The 13,494-nt window shown below is 37.8% G+C and overlaps 1 protein-coding gene across 7 annotated transcripts in view; it reads right to left on the bottom strand.

Annotated features, from left to right (window-relative positions):
• The window catches only part of ELAPOR2 (endosome-lysosome associated apoptosis and autophagy regulator family member 2), a 156,887-nt gene that overhangs the window by 66,646 nt on the left and 76,747 nt on the right, over positions 1-13,494 (bottom strand). Inside the window, exon 1 of one of the 7 annotated variants that reach the window (XM_070507536.1) lies at positions 872-932. The exons of the other annotated variants lie outside the window; for them this stretch is intronic. The gene's annotated coding sequence lies outside the window, so the exon portion shown is untranslated. Of the gene's footprint in view, positions 1-871; positions 933-13,494 lie in introns of those variants that run through there. 7 annotated transcript variants of the gene reach the window in all.

The following is a 13,494-nucleotide window of genomic DNA, read 5'->3' on the forward strand; positions in this document are numbered from 1 at the left end:
TACGCTCTTCTTTCTCTGGAGACACTGACAACCCACCAGCTCTACCTGGAAAACTCCTGTTCCAACTCAGAAAGGACTCTCTTCATAACAGACCTCCCATGCAGGCAGTTGTGCCTCCCTCTGTGTTCCTACAATACTTTTCTCGCAATACTTCCAATAAAGCACGCATGCGCGCGCACACACACAAACACACACACACACCCCATTTATCAGCTCATGGGAGACTCTGAGCTTCCAGAAAACAAGGATTACTTTTTGGATTACTAATTGTATCTGACAAACACTAAGTCCGACTAAAAGGCTGATCCAGTGAGTGAGAATGAAACATAAAGAGGATAATGGATGGGAGGGCAGTGTTTCACACGCAATAGCTAAACAAGTATCCTCACTATGAAGCCATAAGCCCACTTTTCCAATATTCACAACTCCAGCCTAGACATCTCCACAACCTATATCTTATTACTGATGTCACATTCTCTGATAATTCTGAGAAGTGTATGCAGAGACAGCAGGCACGGGCAACGTGAAGATCAGTTGACGCAGTTACAGAAAAGAAGGCAGCTCTGAGGCTAAGCTATTATTCATTCAACAAATGCAAATCTATGTCCCCCAAGTGTGTGGTTCTGTGCTCAGAGTGGTATTAGTGACTCAAATATAGCAAAGGGCTTTCTAATCCTTTAATCAGGATATTAAAGAAACAAGAAGAAAATAAAACCTCCAAATTATCCTATGAAGAGAAACAAATCTCTCGGCAGAGAGCAAAGCAGCAAAACCTCACATCTCTTTTGGAAACTTAGCAACAAATAAAAACAAGCCAATTTTGAAAAACTAATTAAAGAATTAGAGCTAAACCCCACACTCATCTACTTACTTATTCACTGAATAAATATAATAGTTTTCTTCAGCAAAGCTTAAGATGCTGTACAATGAACTTCTAACTCTTGCATCAAGATCCTAAAATTAGTAAAACATCAGAAAATAAGACAAGTTTAAGCAAAGAATATTGCACACTGGCTACAAGGTTAAAACTATCCTGGGACCAGGTTGTACCACTTCCTAATTCTGTGACCTTGAGGGAGTTACTTCATATCTCTAGGCCTTAGTTTCTATCTCTGAAAAATGAGATAATAACCATAGTATATTTACTTTCTGATAAAATAAAGTTCTCTTGGAAGACAGTTTAGTGTCCAAAATTGAACTTTTAACTTAATTAATAAGTAATATTTTATGATAACTTGTTTCAAGGAACTCTAGAAGCTAAAAAGGAGAAGATTGTGTTTGTAAAGTGTGTCTTCTAAACACACTGACGCTATTTTAGAGAGTGTTCACCACAATGTAAAAGTCATTAAGAATATCTCCAACTCTTTCAGAGATGTTTCCTTGTCTAAGGCCAGAAAGAAAAAACTGAGAGATACAGTTGAAAGTTAATGTAGTCAATATTTACTACAGTCAATTCTTGCTATTCACAGTAGTCAAATAAGTTGTTGTGAACACGAAATTAGCAAATACTGAACAACTGCTCCTATAAACAAGGTCGGATTCCTGCAAGCCTCTGGTCACAATATCTTCACCAACCAATCAATACATAACCTTGTTTTATGTATGTTTCAGTTTAAAAACATCTTATTTAATATACATTGTTGAATCATTAACATTGAATTTATGTCCAAGAGCACTATAACTCATGCTTGAAATAAGCTTAACATATGTATTTTCTTTGAAAAGTCCATCATAGCCTTCTTGACATTAGGCTCACTAGCCAACACCTTAGCACTACATTTGGGGCCCATTTGAAACAATAAAATCACTAATAAAAAGCACAAAAATGCGGGGGAAAAACTTGGCATTGAATAGACTGTGAAAAGGATACTTTGCTGACAAGATGAGAAATGAAATAAGAAGGCAGAATGTCACCTTGTTCGAGCTTAGCCAGCACCATGTGGTCAGTGACTCAAATTTTTCTTGCTCCGTACATGCCTGCAAATGCCTGTGAGGCTATTTGGGGTTTACAAATAAATTTTAGCAAGTAGGAGAATTTGCAAATATGAAACCCATGAATAATGAAGATTGACTGTATTATAACAGAACTGGGGGGCAGGGGGAGATATGATGCCCACTTACCAGAGAAGAAAACTGAGGCACAGCACATTTAAGTTAAGCTGACTAAAAAGGTACCCAGTTAAGAAGAAGCAAGGCTGATATGCAAATTTAGGTCTGTCTGATTCCAAAGCTGCTGCCTCAGGAAATTCAATTCAAGCAATTATTATTATAATCAATGCAAAAAAGGCTAGCAATTCCAACTAAATGCTTTAATAAATTCACATCATTTTTTCACTTCCTATCTTGAACTGTTAAACAACATTTATGTGCATTATAAAGCAATAACCATTCCCCACCCTCAGGTTTCTCTTGAAAAACATACAGAAAACACATTCACAAAATATTTTAGCAAGTTACTAACTTTCATAAGTCTTAATGTCCTCACCTGTAAATGGAAAATGGTAATAATATCTATCTCAAAGAATTGTTGTGGGAATAAATAAAATATTTCATGTAGAGCTCTTAACAGTGTGCCCGACATAAACCACACAATAAATGTTGGCTAGAATTATTAATAATATAATTCAGGGGTCTGGGACAATAAGAATTCTGCCACTGGATTGATGATTTCACATTGCTTCAGAATAATTACATAGTCAAATGGGTACAGGGCCTTTAATAATACAATGGAGATAAAGAGGCTGAAGTTATTTATACTTTAATCACTTACTACTCCTCAATCTTTTTTCCCATCTTGGAAGCCAGCTCTAGAGCCACATGTCAAAGGAAGAGAAGAGCTACACGTTCTTGCTAAACACAACTTACTCCATGAGATTATGTCAATACAGTTAGCACCAACGACCTCTTCTGGCAGTCACCAATGATGACCAGACTTTCTTTTTGTGATATCTTCTATCTTAGCCACATCCACTTTCTACTTCATCACTGCTTTCTTGGCATTTGGTTTTTAGTTAGATTATAAGGGCTTTTATAATCTTAGGGACTACACTCTTCATTCACATTTATTTAGTGTACAACTTCGGATCCTTTCAACAAAAGCAGGATGATAGACAGTTATTGTAAACAGCTGTTGTAATTGCTATAAATGTGAGTTGACTATTTCATTTGAATAATTAATCATTTCTAAAATAAATACTGTTTTTCTTCAACAACTTCAAAATCTTAGAGTAACTGAATGAAAGATAAGCAACCTCTGAAGTTCTTGAATATGAGAACAGAAAGATCTTTATTTGCCCAAGATCACACACTACTTAACAGTGGGCGCACTCTGGGATTTCACAATATTTTACCTAAGCATCTGGTTTCGGAAGACTGACGTTTAGAAACCTAGCCTCTTGAAGCTAAACTGTAACCAAAAGGTCATGTGCTAAACTCGACATTCTTTTCTCAGCTTTATGCCTCTCTTTTTCTGACATCTACTTCTGCTACTGTGAATCTGCAAGGTTGAAATATGCAGGTGTGAAGAATCAGATATGGCAAAAAGCATTTATATTAGTCTGTCACCAACTAGCAAATGGCTGGGGCACTTTACTTAACCATCTGTGCCTCCATTCATTCACATTCCAATGAGAATACGCTTTCCCATCCTCCCTCAGAGGACTGCTTGTGGTTCTATGAGAGAGTATGGAAACCACTCTGAAAGAAAGAAGAGACAGGAAAATTCAAAGCATTACTACGATCATGAAATCACCCAGTACAATGTAGCAAATAATGGCTACTGAATTGAATCATTCATATGCTGATTATCATCTATGATTTATGCCTAACATTAAAGAACATCTATTTTGAATCTTTTCACCATAAGGCCCTCTTTGTTTTGCTTTTTATTCCTCCAGAGACCTCATGATTTGAAAGATTACAGCTATCAATTACATTTATTCATAATTCATCCATTTTTCTATTTAACTCAGTTATTTATAATTTGTCTTCTAAACAGTAAACAGCAATAATAAGTGGTAATAAAAGGATTTTCAATTTACTTGTTTAATGAGATGATGAATTAGTGAGCCTATGCAATCTCATTACAGGTAAGCATCTGGGAATCACAATATATTACATTAATTCACTCCACGATTATTTCTTGAGCACCTGTATTTGGCAGGCAAACACTAGCACCAAGGGTATTTGGGTGAACAAGATGGAAACAGCCATTACTCTCATGGAACTTCTAGTCTAGTCTAGTCTATACTTATCTTCCTCAAAATAGATCAAATCGACATTTTACTAAGGTAAATTCACTATAAAATTCTATCTTATCTGTTAACCTAAGTTAATAGTTAACTAGAAAATAATTACATATATTTATGGGAAAATGACTAATTCAATCAATTTCAGAATTAAGATGAGCCAATAGTCTATTTTCCTTCAATTGTTTAGTTTCATTTAAATAAGATAAAATAAGGTTAAAGCTGTAAACAATGTTATTATTGACTACAAAAGAAGGATAATCTTGCAACTATTATTATCATTCACTGCCATTAAGGGCAGTACAAACAGGGAAAATAATGCATATTTTGTGGACCTCAAAAATAATAAATTTTACCTTCATCAATCATTTATCCAGTCAATTATCATGATCAGATAATTAAAGTCTCAAACACCTGTGAGGTTTATTATTATAATTCTTCTCACAGAAAATAAAAGAAAGCAGGCACTGGCATCTAAGACAAACTCAACATCATATGGAACCCAGCAAATCTCAGCTCTTCTTCCTCCCTCTGTACTAGTGATGAAAAGAACATTCACACACTATCTTTTCAAGTTCTTACTTGTGAAATACTTAGCAAAGAAAAAAATAATTTTTACCTCTCATTTTACAAAAATGAAAGTGAGACAGGGAGAATCCAAAACAGTACATTCAAACAGGTCATTCCTGCTGGTATTCTCATTCAGATTAAGGCTTGTTTTTTCCTTGGCTAAAGGGAATCTTTGTTCCCTTTAACTGGGAAGATTTTATTTATCATAAAAGGTGTTTTTCTTGTCAAAATTCACAAGGCAACAATGCAGGCTGGTTGTGAGTACATCAACTGTCTGCCATGCTCAACGTAAGGCTGGAGGAGCATAATGGAAGGTAACACTGTCCAGATTCTAATAGTGGCAGACACTGTAATGTTCCTGTGAGGAGCAAATATTCACGAGCATTGAAAAGATGTATTAGTGGTCCACTATACTTCACAAGTTATGTGACCTGGGGCATGACCTGATCATAGACTGAATAAATCATGATATGTAATAAAACTATCAGAATGACCAAAAGGACTGTTGAGATTATCTGGTATAAATCCTCCCAGTACCAATCCCAAATTTCCTCATCTGTGTGACTTTGGGCAACTTGGTTCAACTTCTCTACAGTCAATAGACGCAGACTCTCTATCCAATAGATTCCCATGAGTCCTACGACTCTCTACCCAGTAAACAGACTCCCTGTGGTACCATGCAGCCAGAAGATTTTATTATGGTTAAACTGAGAAAAATCCACTATCCCTATTTCAGGTGAAAAAGAATAGCCTGGAAGTCAAAAGAATAAGTTCTAGTTCCAGTGGTGCTGCTTGGCCACGTGGAGTAACACACGAGATGCTATGTAAACTCCGAAGAGGTACAATAAAATTATTAGAACCAAGTTCTTAAAGCTCAATCCTATCGATAACAATCTAACATTTCTTTAAGACTTGGGGATGAAGTTGTAGGCCATAGGGGTATAATTTTTAAGTTCATATTTAAATAAATAAATTCTTAGAGAAGGAATAAAAAATAATTTTCACCTTTCATTTTACAAAATGAAAGTGAGACAGGAGACATACAAAAGAATACACTAATACAAACCAGTTCTGGCTAATGTTCTCTAATTCACTGTTCTCTGAAAAGAATATTTGGTGAAAGTCTTGTCTCTACATCTCTGAAAACCAATTCTCACTTCTAACATCCAGTCCAATGACTGAGCCCTCCCACAGGCTTTCAGGTAGGACCTTCCCATAGGCTGTCAGGTATGACCATCACTGTGCTTCTTAGGACTAATCAACCAGATACACCCTCCCCCCAAAAAATCACCAACTCCTGGCAGAAAAGCTGATCCATGTAACACCACAGATAACAACCCCCATTGAATTAGCAGAGCCTAGATAAAAAGTTTCCAATTTTTAGTTTCCCAACTAGTCAGAAAAAGAGAACTAAGGTAGTTTTCATCTTAAAAAGAAAATACAAATGTACTTTATTGTAACTTCTTGACTTCAGTATTCAATGTGGCAGGAGACCAATTCCAGTCCATTGGGCAAAGGATGACACAGGTTTACAGAAAAAATACAATGGTGAAGGTGAGGGGAAGGAAAACAGAGTATTTGATGAGGTCACTAAAGGGGGCAGAACACTGCATCTGTGAAATCAGTTTTCTCAACTTCCAATTATGTCCTAACACTTTGATTCTTGTCATCCTGAACTTTTCCTCCTCCTTAGAAAGTGTCAGTCACCCCCTCCTTCCTGATAGCCTCTCCCCTTGATTCTGCAGTTCTGAGGGCTGAGTTCTCTTATCTTCTTAGAAAACACTTTTTTCAGAGAAGCTCTCTCATAGCTCCCATCAAACACTATAATTGATGTAAAGTCTGATTTTGAGCCGTTCTGTCAACCATCTTTTTCGCTCCTGCCTTTCACCTACCCCTGTGTGTTGCTGAGCTGACTGAACTTCAGCACTCCTCCCACCTGGACCTTGATGCATTGACATTCCAAACTAAGCCTACTGAGCACAAAATGTTTCTGTCCTTTTACATAGAGAATAAACTTTTACAAATCTGATTATACCTCTGTATTACACCTACAGAAATGAAAGTCTGAACTCATTGTCTCATTTGATGACACCAAAGTTATTCAATCAACAAATATCCCAGTGTTTGGAGTTTTCTTAGGAGCCATGAAAGAATTACAGCTCCTCCCCTCTTGGGAAGAATGAAATAGGACTCTATTCTAAATTAAGAACTTCTATAGTTGAAAAAATACTAATATTTTTCTAATATATGTTAAATAATGAAAGCATACTGTATGTATCAAGGACCAGCAGTTTTCCAGGCACAGAAAAAAAACACTAAATAACTAACTTCTCATTGTATATGACGATATAACTAAAAATGTGCCCTAAATTCTGAATGTTATTCTCTTACCTTCCAGAAAAAATATACACAATTAGGAATACAATGTACAAATAGATCATTAATCAATTAATGACTCACAAAGCAATATATCTGAGCCTCTATATACCATCTTTAAAGAAATTCAATTACCTACAAGGGGCATTAATTTGCATCACATTTCTGTCAAGAGGTAAATGTTAGGGGAGCACAGATGCCTCAAGAAGGAGACTAACATTTGCTCAGCATACACTGTAGTGTATTCCAAAGAGGCAGGACACCATAGGTATTAAGAACACAGACCCAGGAGCTAGACTGCCTGGTTTCAAATTCCAGTTCTGCCTTTGATCTATCAGTATGAGGTAATACAAGGACCTACCTCACAAGGTTATTGGGATGACGAGATGAATTTGAGTGAATACACATAAAGCATTTACAGCTGTGCCTGGCATATAGCAAATAAAGATTGGCTATTATAATTTTTCCTTATTTTTATCATCATTAAGTTATATTTTTATATAATTATGATTTCAGGCATTGTAGACTATATTTATCACCTCATTTAAGCCCCTCAAACACCTGTGAATGGTTGTCTCCAGGTCTAAGTCCTTGGTATGACACATGGGAGCCTATGAGATTTGCCAGAATCTCTGTCTCCTTTCACATCCTCCCTGAGAGCCAGCCATGCAGATCTCACAGAGCACCAAAGAAAACCCAGTGCTGCCCCCAATCTGCACTCCTGCCAATGTTTCACATGCCACTTTGCATCGAGTTAAAGAACATCTTCCTACAGGGTTCGCCTCAGGGATCCTCAAAGAATTAACATGGATGGTCCATTAAGAATGGCATTTAATCCCCAACTCAACCCTAAATCAGGACTCAGTTTTTCACAAGAACCTGCCAGGGCTCAGATCATCTGCCAAGGTTATTCAGCTGGTAACTGATGAGTCTCAACTTGAAACTTACACCTGCTTCACTGTGAGCTCTCTTGACACTCCTCTCAACAGAAGTCACCCCTTCCTCCTTGCTAAGATCACCTTAGGTATTTATATCTATTATGTACTTTGCCCCTGTACTATAAATAATTTATTTACCCATCTGCTTCCTTATTAGATATGAAAGGTCCTGAAAAACAGGAATCTTTTTTTCATTTATTTTTGGATCCCTACTGTCAAGAATATAGGCAATACTCAATAAATGTTTGCTCAATGAATGAATTAAAGCTCAATAAATAGCTGTGGACTAAATATTTTGCCCAAGACATTCAAGTTAGTTGCAGATCTAGAGTTTAATCCCAGGTGCATACCACACCAACCATGGGAGGTCTTCAATGGGACACCAATGCAGTCATGCTGCAACTGAACCTGGCAGAGCAAACAAATTTAATGAAACTATGTAAATCATAGTATAAGTAACTCCAATCAAAATTTACTAAATTAGCCAGACATTTGTAATTAAATCTGTGTTTTCAAAAACAGTATCTGCAGAAGTTAGCCTAAGGTGTCCAACTATACAGTGGATAAGAGCCTTATCATCAAATATACTTGGGAGACTCTGGGTAAAATAGGATGCACTTAACACACAGTAAATGTTCTAGAAATTACTACTACATTTCTCAAAGACTTTAATATGAAGATGTGCACTACATCCCTCCATGTAGTGCTCTCACCCTTTTCCAAACTTACAGGTATTTCACCACAGAAAAGCCCGACACACTTTTTTGTTTACAAGAAGTATTTCTCAAGATTAGCATTCCATGGGACAGACTTAGGGTGTGACATGCAATTGCCATGCAGTGCCAACAGCCTCAATTTGCCCTAGTGCAGTTGCTGCTGTACCAATACCAACTCTTAACACAACTGAGACTAGGTATTGAATCCTAGGGAAAAGCCTACACTTGAAAGAGCTATGATGCCAAGAAATGGGTTTTTAAATATTCCACTCAGAAAGCTAAAACCAACTCTCTTTCCATGAAAATCCTTCTTCTTTTACTTCTAAACTGCAATCAAAAGCAGTTGACTTAAACTGCCATGATTTACTCTCATATACAAATATATAACAATATACATCTAGGGGCCGGCTCCGTGGCCGAGTGGTTAAGTTCACGCGCTCCGCTGTGGTGGCCCAGGGTTTGGATCCTGGGCGTAGACATGGCACTGCTCATCAGGCCACGTTGAGGCGGCATCCCATGAGCCACAACTAGAAGGACCTGCAACTAAGATATACAACTATGTACGGGGAGGGGAGGGAGGGGAGATGGGGAGATAAAGCAGAGAAAAAAAAAAGAAGATTGGCAAGAGTTGTTAGCCCAGGTGCCAATCTTTAAGGAAAAAAAAACAATATACATCTAAGAGAAACAAAGGAAAGAAAAACATTTTGTATTCAGGGCTCTTTTTTTCCTGATGAAGATTCGCCCTGAGCTAACATCTGTGCCAGTCTTCCTCTATTTTGTATGTGGGTCACCATGACAGCATGGCCACCAACTAGTGGTGTAGGCCCATGCCCAGGAAATGAACCTGGACCACCGAAGCAGAGTGCGCCAAACTTAACCACTAGGTCATGGGGTGGGCCCCAAAGACAGCACTTTTTGATCGAAGAAAATCAAATATTAGAAGTTTATATAAATACCGAAATACAAGGTTAAACAATGTCCACAAGACTATGACTGATGTTAACACACCAAATGGAATTACAGATATCTTCAATAGTCATCCCCAACTAGAAAATGATATGTTAAGGCTGTTCTTGAAGTCATGTACTGAGTAATATTTGAAGGAGTAAGCAATAGAAGATACTTCCAAAAGGAAGAGATAGCTTGCTGTGTTTGTTTCCTCTTCAGTGTTCTAGACTTGTCTGAAAATATATAAGGATATAAGCAAAGGAATTCCCTCCCTACTCTCAGTAACCAGGCTTTTATTTCTAAGGTTTGGTTTGAAACAAAAAGTCCCTTTCTCCAGTGAGTGATAGAGAAAGACAAGGTACCCTACCCAGGAAGCCTTTCCAAAATGACTATTGTTTTTGATGATCTAAAAACATCAAGGAGACCCTGGGGGGCAAGGCAAGATTTTAGAAATTCTTGTGCAAAAGGGTAGTGTCAGAGCTGAGACGGGCATTACATCACCTTATTCCGAGAGAAGATAAGGAGCATTGTGGTTCAAGAATAGCACGCTACTTGCAAGCTATGTCTGAGAGATGCCAAGACCTCGGATGGTGAGTGATACCCACAGACACAAGACTCTTGGTACCAGCACTTGGGAGAAGCAGCAAATTCTGGAGCTGGCAGAGAGAAGGAGGTATATGAGGTCATCTCAGTGATTTTCCTAGAGCAGTACTGCCTAAGAGACTGAGGAGCTTAGGGACAGGAGGACAACGGGGACCAGTGTCAGTTAATAGCGAGAGGCCTCCCAAACCCATTTCCTGAGCCATGTAAGCTTCAAGCTCACATACACCCCAGAGTTCTAGCACAACAAAAACTGATACCTGACTTCTCAGTAACTTCACTTAGAAGAGCCTTGCAGAGATATTTTATATGATTTTTTAAATAAAGATATATGATATAGCTTGCCCATCAATTTTCTGAGAAAATTTCAACTGCTACCTGAACATTCCTACAATCCCTTTCCTAAGAAAAGACCTCTGTAGCTTCTATTTGAGAAAGAGGAAAAGATCTACCCAATTACATTTTGAAGAATCTATAGCAATTTCAACTAAGGCCAGATTCTGGGTTTGACTTCATTTAGAAACATTAGGTTAGAGGGAAATTATGACCCACACAACCATTGCCCTAAATATTCTTCACTTACTTAAAGTTGCCACATTCCACTTTTTCATTTTCTTTTTCTATATGGTCCAACTGTTGGTCCAACTGTTGGCATAACTGCTGAGTCTAGCATCTGTGGGCATCAGCCACCATCCAAGATCTTGGCATCACTCAGGCACAGCTTGCAAGCAGCATGCCATTCCTGAACCACAACACTTTGATCCTTGAAGCACAAGCATTTCTAAAATCTTCCCTTGAAGATGTCTACCAACAGAGCCCTGTAAGCTCCTCCAGACTGCCATCTGCAAGTAGCAGTCTAACTCAGGAGATAAAAGACAGGCTCTGCAATCAGACATGTCTGTATTTGAATCCCAGATCTGCCACATCCCAGCTATATGACCTGCGATAATCACAGTACTTCACCACTTTAACTCTGAGTTTTCTCATCGACAAAATGGAAACACTGATAGTAGCTATCTGAGAGGGTTGTTGCAAGGATACAATGGGAGAATTACATAAAGCTCTAAGCACAATGTTTAGCAAATAATCAGTACATGAGAAATGATAGTTATTATTAGCAACAGAAAATCTAAGCCACTGAAGAAATACTCAGTTATTACCATAACTGCCTTCTGTAGTACTTTAATGACTAGTAACGTGGTAAGCACCATGTTTAATGTCATGAATTAACTGAGCTCCTGAGTTACTTAGATATATTAAGTTTCTTGTAAGTCTTAAAATAACTTGGCTTTAACATACAAAGAAAAAGTAGCATATTGGAGGCCAAACTAACAGTTTCCAGAGCAGACATAAGTATGTAATGCAGAAATACTTACAAAGTCAGATTTCAGAAAAAACACCGAGATAAAAAATGCTCAGCCCTCACATAAGTATTGTGACTTTTAAAGTACTATTTTTAAAATAAGTAATACCATTTTTAAAGTAACAACTAACAGTGATTTGACTAACAGTCAGATTTTTTAGAAAAGTTCCAGCTGGAGTATCCGATTCATAACATTATCTGTGGAAGATTATAATAAATAATGAGCAAAAATTGTCCCAGGCAATATTCAAATAGAAATAAATCCTATTCAGGCATCAATTCTGTAACAGATTTTTGAACCTTTGGCCAATAAATTTAATCAGGGTGTGCTGGTAAATGCTTAACAACCAGCTCCCAGGGGAAGGGAGGCACCTGATTTGTAGTGTTTGCCCATGTCCACAGTGTAAAATACTCCAGTATTTCTGCCATGGCCTTTTTCAAACTAACAATCAGCTCTCAAAAGCCAGTGCTACCCAGCAGCAGCACGTCACCTAGATCAGGAGCAGTACTGGCAATGGTTAGTTGGTCCACCTCAACAGGGCTCTTTACAAGGGAACCAAGGAATTAGCCCACAGTAAAAAGTACATATAAATCATACGCAGATTTTCTAAGAAGGTGACTAAAGCAATTTGACAATGGGCTAATAATATAGGCATTATTCACGCTGTTTCTCTTTTAACCACAATCCTCCCTCACCAAGAGCTGATCCTCTCTGCACAGGTGATGGCATACTCCCCGGCCTTGTATCATCTTCTCCTATACTGACCCCACTATCCTCTTAAGACTCTTGCTAGACTGAAGTCTCCACCAGGCTACAGAGATTCTCAGGTTCTCTCTGTATTCATTCAACATCATTCACCAAGAAATAATGGTTTTCTTCTTTAATTTTCCCCATAAGATCATTGCTGTCTTCCCATCTCCCTTTTATGAGTAAACTCACCACCTACAGTAATACTCCTCTAGCCAGTAACAGAGACACATTATCTCATGAACGGGAAGGAATTAACTATCATTTAATAATTTGCTTATCTACTCCTTCATTTGAGAACAGAAAAACTAAGCTTTCAGGAATACCATTTGGAAGACGATAGGAAAACCAAATAACCGCTCTTCGAACTCCAGTATACCCCTAGACTACTTCACTACAGGAACCCATGACTTATCAAATGTAAGTATTTAAAAAAGTAGAGTTCATAAATGAAAATCGATTTAATAACATATTTCTCATTAATTCATAACGTTGCCCTTCAAATCTGCTTAATTGCTAAAAGGCAAGCTGTTGAATCTGATATTCATCAATTCTACAATCACTCTGTAGGTTACACTAAAAAGGCAAATTACATTATTTCTATGGCTAAGAAAAATAAATTGATTGCTAGATGAAAGAGTCCTGTGGATGGATATCGGTTAATGCCACTGAACTGCAGACTTAAAAATGGTTAAGATGGTAAATTTTTATTTATTTATTTATTTTGAGGAAGATCAGCCCTGAGCTAACATCTGCTGGCAATCCTCCTCTTTTTGCTGAGGAAGACTGACCCTGAGCTAACATCCGTGCCCATCTTCCTCTAGTTTATATGTGAGACGCCTGCCACAGCATGGCTTGATGAGCAGTGCCACGTCCGCACCTGGGATCCAAAACAGCGGACCCTGAGTCGCTGAAGCAGAACATGAGAACTTAACCGCTGCACCACCGGGCCGGTCAAAGATGGTAAATTTTACATTATATGTATTTT

The sequence above is a fragment of the Equus asinus genome, chromosome 1 (genome assembly GCF_041296235.1).
Source record: "Equus asinus isolate D_3611 breed Donkey chromosome 1, EquAss-T2T_v2, whole genome shotgun sequence".
NCBI lineage: Eukaryota > Metazoa > Chordata > Mammalia > Perissodactyla > Equidae > Equus > Equus asinus.